Raw genomic sequence first — 18087 nt, forward strand, 5'->3', positions numbered from 1 at the left:
GAGAGAGAGAGAGAGAGAGAGAGAGAGAGAGAGAGAGAGAGAGAGAGTATATATATAGTATTTAATCCACACAAAAACCTAATTGAAGCAAATTTATTTCCGGTTAGTGATTTTTTCAACCCAGAAAGTGAACATTTCGTATTTTCTCTCTCTCTCTCTGAAAACTCTTTTTATATACCCACCACTACCATCCTAACTGCGTTGTGTCGACAACAAGCACATTCGATGGCTATAATTAGCCATCCAACTAATTAAATAATGACTTTGAAAGTGAAGCGTCTTTTTGGAAATTTTCACCAAATTTTTCGTAGAATTTTGACGTGGTTCATGATGTAATGAACGACCCGATTTCGAGCGAATTCATTTTTGCGCCTGGTCCCGTTTTTCCATGGAATCGCCGTGTGTATTCAAAGCAAAGAGTTCTAAAAAAAAGTAATTTAACGTATAGAAGTAAAGTAATAAGTAACTTATTACTTTCATTTTATTACTGTAATAAGATGGACTTATTACTTATTACTCATCTTATTACTTTGTAATTAGTACAATTACAGTATTAAATACAAAGTAATAAGATGAGTAATAAGTAATAGGTAGGTAATAAAGTAATAAGAATTACATTTTTACTTTTCCGTACACAACGTGTCAAGGGAAAGTATAGGAATTGGTCCCGAAAACTTTTTTCGCAAAATTGGTTTAGATCATCATAACAACTCATGAAACGCGTAGAAAACCACTTTTTGAGACACTTTTCTGTTCGTGTGCCGTCGTTGTCGTCGTCGTTGGTGTTTGTTAACACGATAATTCAAAAAATAATTGAGATAATCAAAATCTGGAAATGCTAAAAGTTTTGTATCCAAAAAACTTAGTTTAAGTTCGAAGATGAGCCATTTTCGATTTGATCCTGGGGTACTTGCCCTAAGAAAAACCTCAAAAAATTGACACTTTTGTATGGGAGGTACCTCTAAATCGACTCCGATTGGCTTCAAACTTTCTGAGATTTCATTTTTTGGGGAAAAAAAAGGATTCTGATAGTTTGAAACCAATCGGAATCGATTTACCTCCCATACAAATTTTTTGAAATTTGGACTAAAATTACCGATTTTTGTATGGGAGGTACCCGTTAATCGATTCTGATTGGCTTCAAACTTTCTGAGGTTTCATTTTTTGGAGAAAAAATAAGATTCTGAAAGTTTCATATTGATCGCATTTGCAGAAGTTTGATTTTTTGTCCTCAATTTTTGTCGAAATTTTCTTGGAAAAAATTGAGGGGCAAAAACCAAACTTCTGCAAATGCAAAATCAACATGAAACTTTCAAAATCTTATTTTTTCTCCAAAAAATGAAACCTCAGAAAGTTTAAAGCCAATGAGAATCGGTTTACGGGTACCTCTCATGCAAAATTGTCGAAGTTTTAGTTAAAGTGAGCGATTTTTGACTTTATTTTTATTATTATATTTTCACTGCCGTTATTTCAAGAAAATTCACAAAAAATAACCAAAAGTACCTACGGACAACGCAGGCCAACGGTACGGAAAAGTTCGGGATTACCAATGTAATTCTTTTTATTTTACTTCTATAATTTAAAGAGCTCTCAATTACAAGGATTTTCAATTACAATTGCGATGTTCGCTTTCTCTCTAGTTTTTCAGCACTACATGAAATGTAGAGCTGCTAATCTGTTTTTTTTTTCTTAATACTTTTTGAGTGATGAAACAAATTATGGTGAATTTGAATTTTATGCTCATATTATTTATTTAATTTAAACCAAAGGCAGTGTATTTCAAAAAAGAAATAAAACCAAGATCTTGTTATTCATTTTGCAAATAAATATATTACTTCAAAGTTACTTTGATGAAATACATTTCATTTAGTGCGCCAAAAGATAGTTTGTTGTGAAATAGATTAAGTAACTAAAACTCTTTGCGTTCCGTCTCATGCGAAAGGAAAAAAAGGAGCGCAAGCGGACGCTTATAATCAGGAAATGCACGCAATCTGTATCCATCAAGGATGGTGTATTTTATAGAGAGTTTTTATACTCTTGCCCACGAACTTTGGTCATAGAACGAGATTAAAATGGAAGCGAAACAAGTTTGGTTGGTAAACAAAACGGTGGACGCATCATGGCGTGAATCCAACTCGCTTGACTTATCGAACGTCAAAAGGTCGAAATAAAAAAGGAGAAGAGAAAACAATTCTGATCGTGTCTCACTTTGTAAACTCGATGCACTCAAGTGAGTGAACGAACGAGCGAACGGGTGCGATGAAGCTGCTGCTGCTTCTGCTGCTGTTGCTGCCAAAGCACTCAACCAGTGTGAACTACAAATTTTGACCCATAAATAAAATCACCTCAAAATGCACAATCATTGTATTGTTTGCAGTAAAATGTGCATTTGAGGTATACATTATTTACTTAACGTTCTACGAAGAGTGCAATGCAAAACGACACACCATCATACTCCCGAATGGTATGTATCGATTGCGAGAGTATGTGTGTATGTGTGAGTGAGTGAGTGAGTGTATCATACAGTGATTCATTCAAAAGGTGCTCTCATATAAGCTGCAAAACATGCAAAGAAATGCGAAGTGAAAGAAAAAAAAAGCGAACAACAACCATAAACGACTACAAGAAATACGTTGAATGTGAAATGCATTTGAAGCCATTTACGTTTGTGTTGTTTTTTTTTCCTTCGTTCGTCGACGTTTTTCTCTCGCTCGCGTCTTTTCGCCTTTGACTTTGCTCATAATTGGGTTGATACTACTGACAACGCAATCAAAAAGTCATGGCAGTTCATGCTTCAGTCGAAAAGAATGGATATAAATTCCAATATCCAATGATCCCCTTTACACACTGAGATAGATAAACAACACCCCGACATCACTTCCATTCACTACACTAAACACACACAGCACCAGAAGTAGTAGCAGCAGCAGCAGCAGCAGCAGCACCAGCAGTAGCAGCAGTACAGTGCGATTTCGAATGTACAATTACACACCGGCTACCGATACTGACACTCTCACAACATATCGTATCATCAAGTGATTCGATTCGCTTCGACACCGACATATATACATACGTACATACTCCGAATTCAATTGAGCATCATATGTTTGCATGCGTCAATGCATTCCTAAATCTTTGTCAACATCCACATAATCCAATGCGATCGAACAAATAGACAAATTTTACACGCTGTTTTTTTCTAGCTCTTTTTTTCTCTACATACACATCTCCATCTTATGTACTGTATAAACATGAGCACACATACACACACACACAAACACACATTTTCAAATGGGGCTCGTTTTTCGTCATCAATGAAAGTGTAGTCGTTGTGCTGGCGGATCATGAAAGTTATGTCATTGATATCCTAGCTCTAAAATGGACATGATTCGTAGGAGAGAAAAAAAACAACAACTTGTTGACTTTATTTCGGACATTTTTCGCTCTTACCTTTCTCATCCATCAAGGAAATTTGTCAAGCGTGTAATCAAAAGAGAAAAAAACTTTGAACATCGACCAAGGAATACGTAACATTTTCAGGTTGAACTTGTATATTTTTGGGGGCGAAATCGCCCAATTATTATTTCACAGAAAAACACACGAAAATAACATTTCGCCAACATGTTTGAAATTCTTCTGACATTCGCTCACATTTCAATGGCAACATATCACTTTGATATCGAAATTTGACTATCGATTCATCCCCATTGAGTTGCTACTACTCTCTTGTTCCTTTTTCGCCGATTTGAATTCACAAATATGAAAACTATTTGCCAGGATCCGCACAGTGATTGCATGGAATTGAATTCATGTTGCATCGGAAATTGAATTTTCCACATTTTTTTCACGGGCCACTGAATCTATGGTATTTTCACTGATTTCGGTTTTGCGATGCAATTTCAAACACTTTTCCTTAGCTCGTCGTCATCGAGGTGATATGAAGGGAATTCATCGCAAAAGAAAATCCATTCAATTCCCTTTGATTTGTTATGATGATAAAAAATGTTTCGTGCAACGAACGAGAAAGCAAAATGAAACAAAACGAAGCAAAACTACATGAAAATTACATGTGTAAACCTAATTTTTATTCCGTAACGCCTTGTCACTCAATGCACCGGCTGAAGTCTTAATTCCGAGCTTGTTTCATGTATGTGTGTGTGTGTGTGTGTTGAAAACACGACTTGTTTTATGATCGATTGCGCGCCGCCTTCAAATACATAAATTTTAAGTGCAATGAATTTTCAGAAAATATTGAATCAAATTTCCAAGTTTTGTGCGTTCTGAAAGCCCACTCCGCGATACTTTTGCCATTTGAGTTGAAACATGCGAAGAAGCCAAGAAAATGAAAAACAACGGTGGCTCCAAATACACACACAGAACCGTGAAAATGGAATAAAATCGAAATTCATTTTTTTTTCGTCACTAGGTGAATGGAGCGCATTGTTCCATTTGTGTACCAAGTGTATCATTTTTCGTGCGCGCCCACTTCAGGATTGAAATCGTGTTTACAGTGGCATACTAAACGAAATGTTGGTTGGAAATCGCATTTCACGTGCTGCTGGCTGTGTTCATATCCTCAATACTTATATTTGTGCAAACATATTTGACACATGTATCCGCGTCTTTCTCTCTCGCGCGCATTCTCTCTTGTCGATGTATGGCCAACTGGTATCGGGGCTTTTGCATGCAATTGCGGAGAACGGCAAACAAGCGAAGGGCGATTGTGAGAAAGAAAACGGTCGAAAGAGAGAAAAAAAAGGAATAGAGAGAGATAGAAAGAAATAAAGGGTGGAAGAGACAGAGGGAGTGAGAGAAAAAGAGAGAGAGAGGCGAAAGTTCGTTGTCGGTGCATTTGGTGCGCGCAGAAGAAGGTAGAGAGAAGCATCAATTTTCCCGAGTGGAAATGCCTTTGCTTCTAAAAAGCAATTCATCATCGGACAGTTTTGCTTCTTTTTTCTGAATTTTCATCAAAATATTGCAGCACTCCTGAATGCTCCTGAATTGCTTCGTTTTCATCTGAATTTCTTCTGAATCCAGCGAAGCACTTCTAAATGCTCCTGAATTGCTTCGAAATCTTCTGAATCTACTGAAAATGAGTTAGGTCTTCGGTCGGTGATGATTTCCGCCATGCTGATAACAGATAGGGGTTTGGTGTCTTTGGCAAAGTTGTAGTACTTTAGACCATCTATCATTTTGCTGAAAACTGTTATCAGTTATCTCTTATCAGTGTCGCGGAAAACGCGAAAAATGATAAGAAAAAAAACCTTGCTATACGCGTGTGTTTTTGATTTGCGCCCAACTGATAAGAGATAACAGATAACAGTCTTCAGCAAAATGATAGAAGGTCTCGAGTACTACAACTTTACCGAAGACACCAACCCACTATCTCTTATCAGCTTCGCGAAAACCGCGACTGACCGTGGACCATCACTCATTTTCAGTAGATTCAGAAGATTTTGAAGCAATTTAGTAGCATTCAGAAGTGCTTCGCTGGATTCAGAAGAAATTCAGATGAAAACGAAGCAATTCAGGAGCATTCAGAAGTGCTTCGGCGGATTCAGAAAAAATTCAGAAAAAAGAAGCAAAACTGTCCGATTCATCAATGCTTTTTAGTAGCAATTCAGTAGCAAAAATTTACACCCGGGTTATTATGTTTTCTACAATTTGATGTATTTTCTCGTTCATTCATTTTGTTTTCAATGTTCCTAATGCTTCGTGCTGTGTCGTGCGTGTGTGTGTGTGTGTTCTCTTTTTCGCTCTCGTTTGTCTCAAGCTGTGGAAGTGAGCATTCGTGTTTGCTTATTGTTGACATGTTTATTGTTAACGTTGCGAGCGTTTCAAGTTATTTTAACCTTCTTTCTATTCCGTCTTCCGTTGGAAAATATTATGAAGATGCGCGCGTGCAATCAACAACGTCAATTGCAGTGGAATTGGCGTTGGCACAATGCAAAACGTGTGTGCGCGCAAAACAACCAACGACAACAGCAGAAACGCCAAGCTAGAAATAAAACGAGAAAACAAAAATAAAAACAAATAAGAAAAATCCGAAAACAATGGCATGAACAAATGTAAAGACAACAGAAGGGTTCAATGTAATCCTGTGCAGTATTGCAGCCACTCGAAGAAAACGCATGTTTTTCTCGATATTTAGCTCGTTATAGTTTCACCTTCTGTTGTTTATCAAGAGTTTTAGAACTGCAATCGCCCCGGATTTGTATCATTGCTGTAGCAACATCACCAAGCACCAGCGGTATCACGGTATTGTATTTTCCGCACTTTGAAACAAACTTCCAAACACTCGACAGATGATCATCGTATTGAGTGGGTGGTGCAACCAGAGCATGTGTTCAAAAAGTCGGTGTGTGTGTGTAACATCCGTCACACAGACGGAACACGGGCGAAAGAAACAAGAAAAACACCGACCGATATATAGATGAAATCAAACAATTTCGATTACAACAATGTTGTGTTTGGATGATGGTTCCGTATTTGGTGCTCACCGTTTTTGTGTTCCGTTTGCCATTTCATATTTTATTTCGCATGGATATGTAACATCAATTTGTTTTCACAAATAAAAACAAAACAAGACCAACAACAACAACAAGAAATAGACGACGACGACGACGACGAAAGAAATTAAATGAAAATGGTACGAAATGCACACGCGATGAGAATGTTTGCTGATATATTATTGACGATGTGCCACATGTTTTTTCCTCTCCTCTCTCTCCCCCCCATTCTCACTACTCATCACTCGTCAACCTCCCCTTCATTTAGTTCCTTTAACCTTTTTAAATTATGATATTGTGCTGCTTCGAGCTGCTACTAAAACGACCATTACATGATATTGAACGATTGTAAACAAAAAACACGAAATGAAATAGTGCAGCAGTTCTGTTTTCCCACAACACCACTTTGGCACATCAAGATGTGCATCGCAAGATATCGGTGCAGGCGAGAGCTTGTGAGCGGATGCGCGCATAATGGGGGCCAAGTGGTCAATGGTTGAAACGAAATCTCCACCATAAACGTTGCACTCGTTCATTCTTCTTCTTTTATTATTAGCAGTAATTCAAGCAAGAAACATAAAAAAAGCACACCGAACGAAGTGTTTTATTTAATGCTTCAAATTGTTTTTTATAATTCCATTCTCGAAGTATGTGTGTGTATGTGGGGAGAGTGGTTATTAAATATATTTATTTGATTATCGTTGCAACCACATCTAACCGAACTTATATTCCGTTTCAAGTTGGAAAATGATTCAGCGCTTCATTGGATTTGTGATAGCATCAATTTGATGTACAGTGTACACACATCCCATATCAAATGATTGTCGCACTCACTCGTCAGCTTTTACCGCGTCAAATGAATCGAAATAACTGTCTTCTTAACGAGTTTCATAATTCAATTTAATTGATTTCCATTTCCGCGCACACCACAAATGAAATATCATCATTACCCTCTGCTCTCTAAATCCACCGCATGGATAATTAAATTTTAATCTTGTCATAAAAATTGATTATTCAGAAAACTGCATCGCATTTTTATTGCCGTTTGATCTTCTCCATTTATTGAGTAAGCAGAATTGTGTTTGACTTTTATCGCTCGGCGACCGGATTTTGGGTTCATTCTTTATAGAATTATGGGAGAAAAATTTCTTTGGAAGTAACATAAAATAATAAAATATACGACACAACAAAAACAAAACAGTCGACATTATTATGGGCTCCAACTTTTGGCTTAGAACCATTTTGAAAAATTAACAAGAAAATTCGATTCCAATGACAATCGAGTCGATATAGTAATTTAGTATATTGACATAGCGTTACTTCAATTGAATATACATTGACGATGCCAATGTGGTATATTTCCTCTCTATTCCGTTCCGTTATATTGGTAGTTCAGTTGAGTTTCAGCCACATTTTCCCATTAGGAATAGCCGGATATGTGTATCATTCATGCGGAATACAACTTTACACTATTTATTGTTCAAAAACTCAAAATGCCATCGAAATTCCTTTCAACTGAAACAGATGGAAACACTGATTATTCGTTCAAAGCAATCACCACCACCACACCACTACTATCACCAAAGCTTATTTGAAAATGCCGTTTTGCATTTCATTTCCGTTTATTTATTTATTTATTCCGATTGCAATGCAAAAAGGGTCCCGAAATGGAATTTGGAATGGTATTAAAATGAAACTGCAGTAAAAAAAAGCAACAACAACAACGAATATTCTAAAAAGTGTAAAGTCTCATTTATTGTATTGCATTCCAAATGAAAAAAAAAAAATGCGAAATTTAAATTGAGCAAACGAAAAAAACACACACAGGTTTGACTGCATTCTGCTGAATTGAAAAACGTCACCACTCCACTTCGCTGCACTCCACAGAGAGAGAGAGAGAGAGAGAGAGAGAGAGAGAGAGAGAGGTAAAATAATGTTTGGCCATTCGTTTATGGAGAGCCATCCGCATCATTTATTTAAGCGTTCGCTATGCAGCAATTGATCAGGATATGTCGACCAAGTCGCGGATGATGGTGAGCAATTGAAATGCTTTATTGATTTTCGTGGAAATGAGCACAATACGATTATTGCTGCAAAGTGGCATTACTCCATCAAATACAGTACATCCGTGACTCTTGTTCAGCCAGCCATGTTCATTTTTTGCACCATCACCATCACTATCAGCAATAAAATGGAGCTTATTGCACGAACAAACTTCAAATGGCCTGCAAATGTGCAAATGAAATTGCGAAAAAAAAGAAGAAAAACACAAAATCAAAATGAAACCATAAATTAGCGGTTGGAAATGAGAGAAAACGGGCGATTTTTCTATAATCAACTTCGACTGTTTTTTTTTCCTATCGATTTTTACCTCCTTGAAACTGGGCCGATGTTGGTCGTTTCATTAGAAATGCGACCGAATTTATGAGTATTGTCAACGATGATTTGAAGCACTGCAATGGCAACGGCAATGCCAATTTCACAATAAAGCGGATATGCTTCCATTGATTGATAGATTGTGTACGCGCACAACACAATTAAATTTCGTATAACACTCGATGATCTCATGGTTTTTCTTTTCTCACTGTTTTCGGATCAGTCTAAACTCTGGTCTGATTTTTCTAATCAGAGAACCACAATACGTTCCAGTTTTTTTTCCTGTTCACTCTCTTCAATTACGATTTACTTGACATCTTGCATGAGCGACAATTAACGACTGAACTGAAATCTCTTTCCGAAGGTTGTACTTAAATCATTTTTTTTTTGGTTTCGGTTTTGATTTAAAAAAAAGGGTTTGATTTTATGGTGGTTGCCTTAATGGGGTTGCTGCCAAAGTGATTGTGACACGCGAAACGGTGATCATGTCAGTTTTGAAGCGAGTTTTTAACGGGTCGGGTCAATCACAACCGAACACCAAAAAAAAGAACCCAACCAAACAAGCAACCCATTCTAAAATAGCATGCTCTTTTGTCTCGATACAGTCATTTCGGTGGACGTTTTTCTGTGTGTTTAAATTTGTGTGTTTCGTACCAATATTTAAGTTGAAAATCAGTTGCGGGGTCAATCGAATTGGTTTTTGTTTCGTTTGCTATGCAGTGGGTGATAGTTGTGGCGAAGTTAAAAATGGTAATAAACGAAGGTGTTTTATTATGTGACCTGCTGCACATTGACTTGTTCACATTGTTCACCTTCCAGGCACCGATCTCGTTCAGGGGTTTAAAATAACAATAAGAAAAAGTATTTCATTCTGCCATTAAAATTGGGGAAAAAAAGTGAAGAAAAAAATAAACGAGAACAAAACATAAAAGTGAATGGGTGCTAGAGAGAGCGAGTAAAATGCAATATCAAAAGAGACCGAAACGCACATTTCATTGACATATAATTAGTTGTTGCATTTATTCATTGCATTTCTTTCATTAAATAATAATAATGAAAAAAAGAACGAGAACAATATTGTTTCGATACAAAATAGATTTGATATTGTGCTGGCGGTGCTTGTGGTAGTGTGATCTGAAAATAGAATTGATTTCTGTCGAAATCAAATTTTCGCTTGATTAAAGTTGGTTCGGTGCAATTAAAATCGAGAGAGAGAGAGAGAGAGAGAACCCTTTGGGAATTGGAATTTCTATGAATTTTGAATGAGCTCAAGTGCCATATGTCACACAAAATGGTATGCCATGGCTTGCTCTTACTGCATGTATGTGTGTGTATGTATGTGCTGGTAGTGATGATAAGATAAACCCTCTTGTGTATTTTATTTGCTGACGTACTACACGGTGTGCACTTGAGACTCAAGTTCTCATGTCAAAATGCCAAACACTAAATTTTGCACCATATTTGCATAATATCAATTTGTGTGTACGTTTCTTTGTTGTTGTTGTTATTATTTTTCTTCTTCTTATGGTAAATAATATGTAGATATTGGTTGTGTTGGATGTTTCGTTGCCAGGTGAAAATTTTTGGGCTACTGACGATTCACGGTTTGTGGTCGATGTTGAACAAATGGCTTGGGTCTTTTAGTCGGTTTGTGTGAGTTAAGCCATTCATCGTCAACATACTCATGATAATCCCTACACTGATTATTTCTCGTCCGGTGATATTCTATACGGAAGAAATGGACGGGAAAAAGAAAAGAAAAAATAATCAACGCACTCACAAACACATATGCACATCAAATCAATGCGTCCGAAACCAGCATCCGAACGAAACGTGGTTCGTTGCCGAATGAAAAATACTTGCAGAACACACGTATATTTTTCCTTTTTTTTTCGCTTACTCTTTTCAACGTCACAGTTCCAAGCGTGCATCTCGCATATATTCACAAACATTCGATTTTCATCGGGATTGCCATTTGTTGCACAAATCGGAAAATAATAGTATGGACACTGACGCTCACAGTCGACGTGCTTTGCCACACTAATTGCCTGATCGGATTTTGCTGTTGTTACTACTGATGTTGCTGCTGCTGATGCTGCTGTCGACGCTCTGGCGCTCAAAATAACTGCAATCACTTTGGAGAAAACGAAAAAGAGTGAGACAACGAGAGAGTGAAAGAAAAAGAGTACAAATGAAAGGAAATCAGATTTAAGTATTAGCAAGTGGCACAATGAATAAATCCTACAAATCATCCCAAATGCTGGACACACAACCGATATAGCCATGATTTGCACTCAATTCTTTATATCACACACACTCGGCGTTGAACACTTGGCAGCGAAAACTGATTCAGCACTGCTCTGCAGCAACCATATAAATTACGTCCACACTTTACCGAATATTTATATATGCGCGACAACGATGACGACGATGATCAGAGATTTCGGTTTTTTTTTGCTCTGTGCCCCAAGCAAAATTGCTTGGAGCAACAATACAGTAAATGGAAGGGAAAAAAAAATAAAAACGCCCTATTGCAATTCATCATTTTAAAATGCCAATCCAAATGTACACAAATGCAGTACTTAAAATAAATAAGATAAAATGCTACAAATATGCATTTATTCATGGGTCTTTCGCTCTCGTTCTCGGCAAGTGCCGACGTGTCGTGTCATACACGAACTCAACAGAAAAAATACGACAACGACAACAACGACGGCACAACGAAAATCCAAACAAAAGACAAAAGTCTGCCCTCAATCGATTTATTTGAATGCGATTCGGCTCAACTCAATTCGGAGAATCGAGTATCGAGTTTCCACTCAAAACAACACCAGTATTAGAGTGCGTCGAAATTAGGGCCATTTTAGTTGGGCTTTGCATTTATTTTGACATCGATTTTGCATATTGTTTTCTTTTCAATTCACATTTGTCGAGTTAGAAACAGTGTCTAGAGGCGTCTGCTTCACTTTGTGTTATCTTCTTTTTAGCCACTTTGCATTTTTTCATTTCAAGACTTTGTTTATCTTATGTAAAATTGCCGACAAAATTCAAAAAGATGTGTCTTCTTTGAATCCAACGAATCATCAGTTGATCAAAGAATAATACAATATCAATATTGACCATTTAGACTCAAGTGACAGATCTAAAACTGTATAAATATTAATTTTATTGTTTTAAATCGTTATTTACTATTTGTTTATTCTCCAAACAATCATCATCACCCGAACTAAAAACATACTGTGAAAATGTGAAATCAATGGAATTAAATGAAAATTATTATTATTTTAATTGTTATTTCTCCATTCATAGTCAAAAATGTTCAAATCACTATTCCACGTAGTCGGATTTCCGTTGAAAAAATTGTGCGGAGAAAATGCATTTCTCCCGGCAAAATTAGCCATTTTCATTCGTCACACCCTAATCGAAACACTTGATGTATGTGTGTGTGTGTTTTTTTTTTCTGTTGCGAAATGTTCGAAGTTGGATAAAACGATATTGAAGAGTGTTCCACATTAAAATGAGAATCAAGGGCATCGGAATTTATGATGATAAGAGTTTGCATAGCGAGTGCCCGTCTTACTTTGATAGGTATATTGACACGACACACATGATCGAAGAGTACAAATCGAAAGAGACCGAGAGAAAAATAAACACATCAGCAACCGAATTCAACATTCGTCACACGATTCGCAATTTTCCAGGGTCACCATCGTCAGAGAAAGAGAGAGAGAGAGAGAGAGAGAGAGAGAGAGAGAGAGAACACAGAAAAATTCTGTGTCGTTATGCGATCGATGGTTTTGGCGTAAAACCGATTCGTAGGTGTTGATTTATCATTTATTTATTTTAAATTAGCAGATTATCGTTCATTTCTCTCTGTACTCCGTTGATCTATTTCAGTTTCGACTCGGTGTATGTGTGTTTTTGAGATCATCACCTTGAATCGATTACGTTCGAATTATTGTGTGTGTATTTGACTCTATGCACCGACGATGTCAACAGCTTGTACTATTCGATTAATTCGAGAAAAAGCGAGAAAAAAAACAGAAAGAGAGAGTGAGCGGGAGATAGCACACTTGCACAATACATGCGCTGCTAAGCTCAAATATGGAGAAAGAGAGAGAAAAAAAAGCACCGCGAGACGAACGTTTGATTCATTAATGCAAGCACGTGTTCGAAGTATATTTTATGTGAAATGGCAAACTGGGCCATTGTGTTGCATGGGAAAAGTTTGCATTTTTATGGAACATGATACACGCACACATACAATTGATAATGCTTTACTTAGTTGCGAGAAGAAGAAGAAGAAGAAAAAATATAAATATAATATTTAGAACGACTTGACTTTTGTTTGCACAGTATTTGGTGACTCGTGCAACAGATGTGCATTCAAAATTAGCAGTTGTGCCGAGGTCTTGACATTTTTCTTTCTATTCTTTCGCTTTTCTTTTATAAAATGAAAATTCAAGATTTTCCATTTTTTGTCGTTGCCATTCATTTTTCTTCCTTTCTGATCTCAGTCATTTTAAATTCGCTTGAAATCAATTCGCGGAAAATTGTCATTTGCTCAGCTGTGCTATAACAACACTGAATCGTTTCGTTTCGTTTAAGCAAATTTTAATTTGCAAACTGCTAAATGACTTACGTGATCATTTTTTCAGAGTGGTTCAAGTTTTAGAATGTTTTTTTCCACCGTTTTTTTTTTCGGTGAATTAAACGACACCGAAAATGCAATTACAATGGCAATTTAGCTGGGTTGTTATATGCTTAATTAAAAGTAAACAATATTTTATTTTCTCAACTCTGCACTTGTTCGTTCAATTTAGTACGTACATATTTGATGTTCCGCTTGATTTTGTGCCTGCAAGCGTTATCGCCTTTTTCTCGGCTTCTTCTGAACTTGACCCTGAAATCTCTCGCCTAAGATGTATGTTTGTATCGTGAATAATTTCATTGCTTGATAATTTTATTCGGAGACGAGCTCAGCCAACTCTGACTTATTCTCTCGCTCTCTGATTTTGCGTCGCATCGCATCGTCCATGTTGGCCACCAATACGAGACGATAAGCACAATATAAATCTTATCAAAACCAACACAAAAATTCAAGTCATCCAGAGCATTTATGGAAATTCTTATTCCTGATGGCATGCTTCGCATCGCACAACTAAATGCGAATTCTTGCCTTGAATACATTGAATCTTCTGCCATGAATATACACATCATATATAAAAGAAAAAAAAAGTTGAATGCTTCGTGATAGATCAGCATCAACAGCTGTATTTCTATTGCCCAGTGTGTGTGTCGCTCTATCTATTTTATATTGTCATCCCTGCATATTTCGGTGTTAAATGTCTGTCTCACACATTGTGCGAGCTTGGAATGACAGTACGAAATCAAACAACATTTTTTTTCCTCCCTATCACGAATCCGTCTGTGCCGATCAATTTGGCTAGAAGAATGCCGAACAGTGCCAGTGCCGGTGCTGATGCTGCTGATGCTGCTGCTGTGAATTTCATGATATCAACAAATTACCTTCCATTTACTTTCTAAATGAATTTGATTATACGAACCGAATTACATTGGTTTTCCTCATTTCTTATAGCTACAGAATCTTCATTTTAATGTTCAACGAGTACACAGTACACGTTCCAATGTGCTGAGCGTGGGTAGAGAGAATTCAATCTGGAATTCGGTGAGCTGCTCATGGTAAACGGAAATATTTCAAACGATTTTAAAAATAACGGAATTGAATTTTCTGTAATCGTTGATATTCTATACAAGTGCTTGGTCAATTTTTGTTGGTTTTTTTTTTTTAAATAAATTTTGAGGAGATTTTCGTTTTTGGCCAATGTATTGAAGAGTTTTCTACTATAATCTTCTCCAAACTTTACTTTAATAAATGATAATCAAGTAATTGAAAAATATTATGAAAAATAATGATATTTCAAGTATATCGAGACAATTTTGAGCACATTCCGTTTAATTCAAGAATATTACGTTTAATCTTATCCCCGGATTTATTTGCAAATGTGCAGTTAATTACAATGAACCATGGTGCGCTTTAGGTTTACTTTGAAAATGTTGTTAATTCGTGTGAATGAGATAAATTCGGTGAATTTGTCGTGAATTGTAATTTCGCCGTTATTATTCGTCTCTTCTTTTGTGTTTGTATGTGTGCATGTGCGTGCCCATCATTGAATGCGCACTCAAAAACATTTGAAATGTTTGTCATTTTATTTCTGGTTGGATTGTTTGTTTGAACGAATGAATTGTTTCTCTCGTTTAACATCTTTCTCTGGCATAATTTGTTTGCACACATTCGGTATTCGGTGTGTTGTGTGCTTAATTTCAATTTGATTCTCGTATGAATTTCGTTTCTTTTTACCATTTCTCTCCGATTTCGGTGTCTAGCATTCCAATTTGGTGCGACGCTGTTCCGTCGCAGCACCACATGACATGTGCTTGACACAATGAACAAGTATTTGCCATTGTCGAAGCAGATTATGCTATTCGATAGGCGAGAGCCTATTTCCTGTTTTCAACACTCCGCTCAATTTCCTGCTCGTTGTCGCTTCGTCTTATCTTTCACGAAAATTAGCACGATTTAGATAGACGTGCGCAAAAACAGAGGACCCGTTGCTTTAATACGTTTACACACTTGGAGGGTGCCATTGACGAGCAACAACAACAAAAAATTAAATAAAAATACGTGTGCATTTTTCACTGAATGATTTTCATTAAGTAATTCCTATCAAATGAATGAATTCACTGTCGAATGCGTATATTATTTCATGATTGCTTACTCCCACCAGCCTCTGTATCTCCCTCTCTCTCTCTCTCTCTCTCTCTCTCTCTCTCTCTCTCTCTCTCTCTCTTTCTATGTGCTTTTTTACCATTGTACAACATTCCGGCATTACAATGCCGTTTCTGCCGAATCATAATTGTCATATTGAAGCGATCTACTTTGACAACACATGAGAAAAGGTGCACACAGACATTTGGCGACGATTCAAATGAAAAGATTACATTCGGTTTACTTTTATCTATTGATATCAAACAATGGCTGCTCTCTGTTTGGTGCGCTGCCATGCAACAATATTTTTGTGTATCATTCGAATAATTTGAGCGCACTCAACCGTTAGATCCATCAGAGCGATGACAAAAACAAATTCCGGACCATTTATTAATATTTCTTTTTTTTGTCTTCTTCTGTAGGCGTTTGCCAAACGCTCGCAGACAAATTGAGAAGCTTATTTAGAGTTTGTATGTGGAAAAAAGATTTTGACAATGTCATGTTCCATGTCCATCGCAACAGCACTCATATTGTGTACCTGCATACCTTATTTTATACGATAATTTATTCAAAAAGTACACTAATGACTTTTCAACAAATATTTGATAAACATAATCGAAAATGACACACATTTCTGGCGCATAGACTTTTTTTCACGCGTGCACGCACACACGATGGATTCATTTTTTTCCCCTTTCCATATTCCTTGATATAATGTGTTGGGAGTGGAATGTTTTTATTGGAGAAGTGAGGCCATCATTGCAAATCAGACCAGGCGCCCTTAAACACTAATGGTCTTTAACCGCTTGTTGTGGTTTTTTGACAGCAGCATAAAGCGAAGCGAACAAATCTATGGGGGATATACGGACCTTAAATGAGTAAAATAAGAACATTATTCAATGATAATAGGAAAAAATAAGAAAAAAATAGTGAATTTGATTTGCCAATGTTAACGCTTATGGACGTATTGTTTATTATTTACAAAATAGTCCCGTTAGGTCTTCCATAAGCGTTGTATTGACAGTGTAATACGCTTGGCAACCGATTTTACTAGAAATATTAGCACAATATTAGCACTTTTACACCAAAACTAGAAAAATTAGAGGCTTCATGTCGAAAATATCTAAAATTGAATGTAACTAAACTTTATTAGAATTTGTGTCTCACCCTTAGGAACAAATGGAACGTGTGCTCCGTGAACTATTTGCAAACGGCTTACATTGCTCGGTTTCACAATATAATTTTATAATTTTATAATAGAGTTTGTTGCATTCCCAAAATAGCACGCATTTTGGTGTTTTCGCCAATAGTTTGAAAGTTCAAAAGCAGCGATCATCGCCTGAAGCCTACATATAGTCGTTAACAACTAATGAGAAACAAGGATTAAATCTCAAATTTTTCCGATTTTTATTTTCAAAATAAGTGCACAAAAAAAAAATCTTAATGGGAAGATAATTCTTTTCTACACACCAATTTTTACTTTTGAAAGTATTTGAGAAACAAAGTGCGATACAAATTAAACTAAAAACACCGTCCTAGTCAAGTCTTTGTGGTTCAGTTTTTTGATAAAATCAAGTGAAAAATAATTAGTAGATTTCATTTGATTGTTCTTAGCATTATCATCAGAAAGTTGAATGTGATTTTTGTTTGCTGCGAAGAAAGAAGAACTTTTTTTAAACATTTTCTTTTGAAAAAACATTGTAAAATGTCTTACTTTGGTTGCCGTCCCATAATTGAGTTCCGATAGAGGTCCCATTTTAATTTTGCCTCCATTTTGCATTCGATTTACGACCATTGCGAGCATATTTTATTGTTCTGTCGCCATCAAATAGAATGGGAAGCGATTCAAGGCGCTCAAGATCAAATCATTCTTAAAATTTAAAGACATTTAAACATTACGACCTTGAATCGACCATTGAAGCATTATAATGAAGTGAAATTAACATAAAAGTTAATAAACTAAATTCGTTTACGGCATCATTAACGGTTTTTCCAACATCACAAAGAATAAAGAGTTGAATATCTAACTCCGCTACTCCAGTTATCCTGTTTGAAAATGAGATTTCAATTCAAATGAATTGGCTGAGCAAAAATTGACAGCGCTTTGAAGCGAATGCAAATTATGACATTAAAAAGCTAAGCACGGAAAATAGCCTGCAAAACAACCTTTTAAGACTTAATGCAAATTATTACAAGCGTTGAGCATAATAATTGAAACTTTTAGACTAATAGTATTAGTATATGAACTTAAAAAAAGATTCAACACTTTGTTTGCTGTCGAAGCATGGAAATTTTTATTGTTTCTCCACTAATGAGAATTTAAATGCGGAGCTAAGAATATGAGGTAAAGCGAGTGGGCGCGCATTTGAATCTTCTTTCGAATAATTGCCTTGAACGTAAGCAAATTGTATG

General features: G+C 36.4%; 1 long non-coding RNA gene across 1 annotated transcript; it reads right to left on the reverse strand.

The window, feature by feature from the left end:
• Window positions 1-10519: 10519 nt before the first annotated feature.
• On the reverse strand, window positions 10520-11283 carry LOC129575218 (uncharacterized). Its single transcript, XR_008688769.1, has 3 exons — window positions 11131-11283; window positions 10786-11019; window positions 10520-10610 (listed from the first exon to the last, which is right to left on the reverse strand). It is a non-coding gene; the product is annotated as an uncharacterized LOC129575218 (long non-coding RNA).
• Window positions 11284-18087: the final 6804 nt, after the last annotated feature.

Source organism: Sitodiplosis mosellana, unplaced genomic scaffold (genome assembly GCF_009176505.1).
Source record: "Sitodiplosis mosellana isolate CC-2019 unplaced genomic scaffold, AAFC_SMos_1.0 Smas_scaffold_6166, whole genome shotgun sequence".
NCBI classification, from domain to species: Eukaryota; Metazoa; Arthropoda; class Insecta; order Diptera; family Cecidomyiidae; genus Sitodiplosis; species Sitodiplosis mosellana.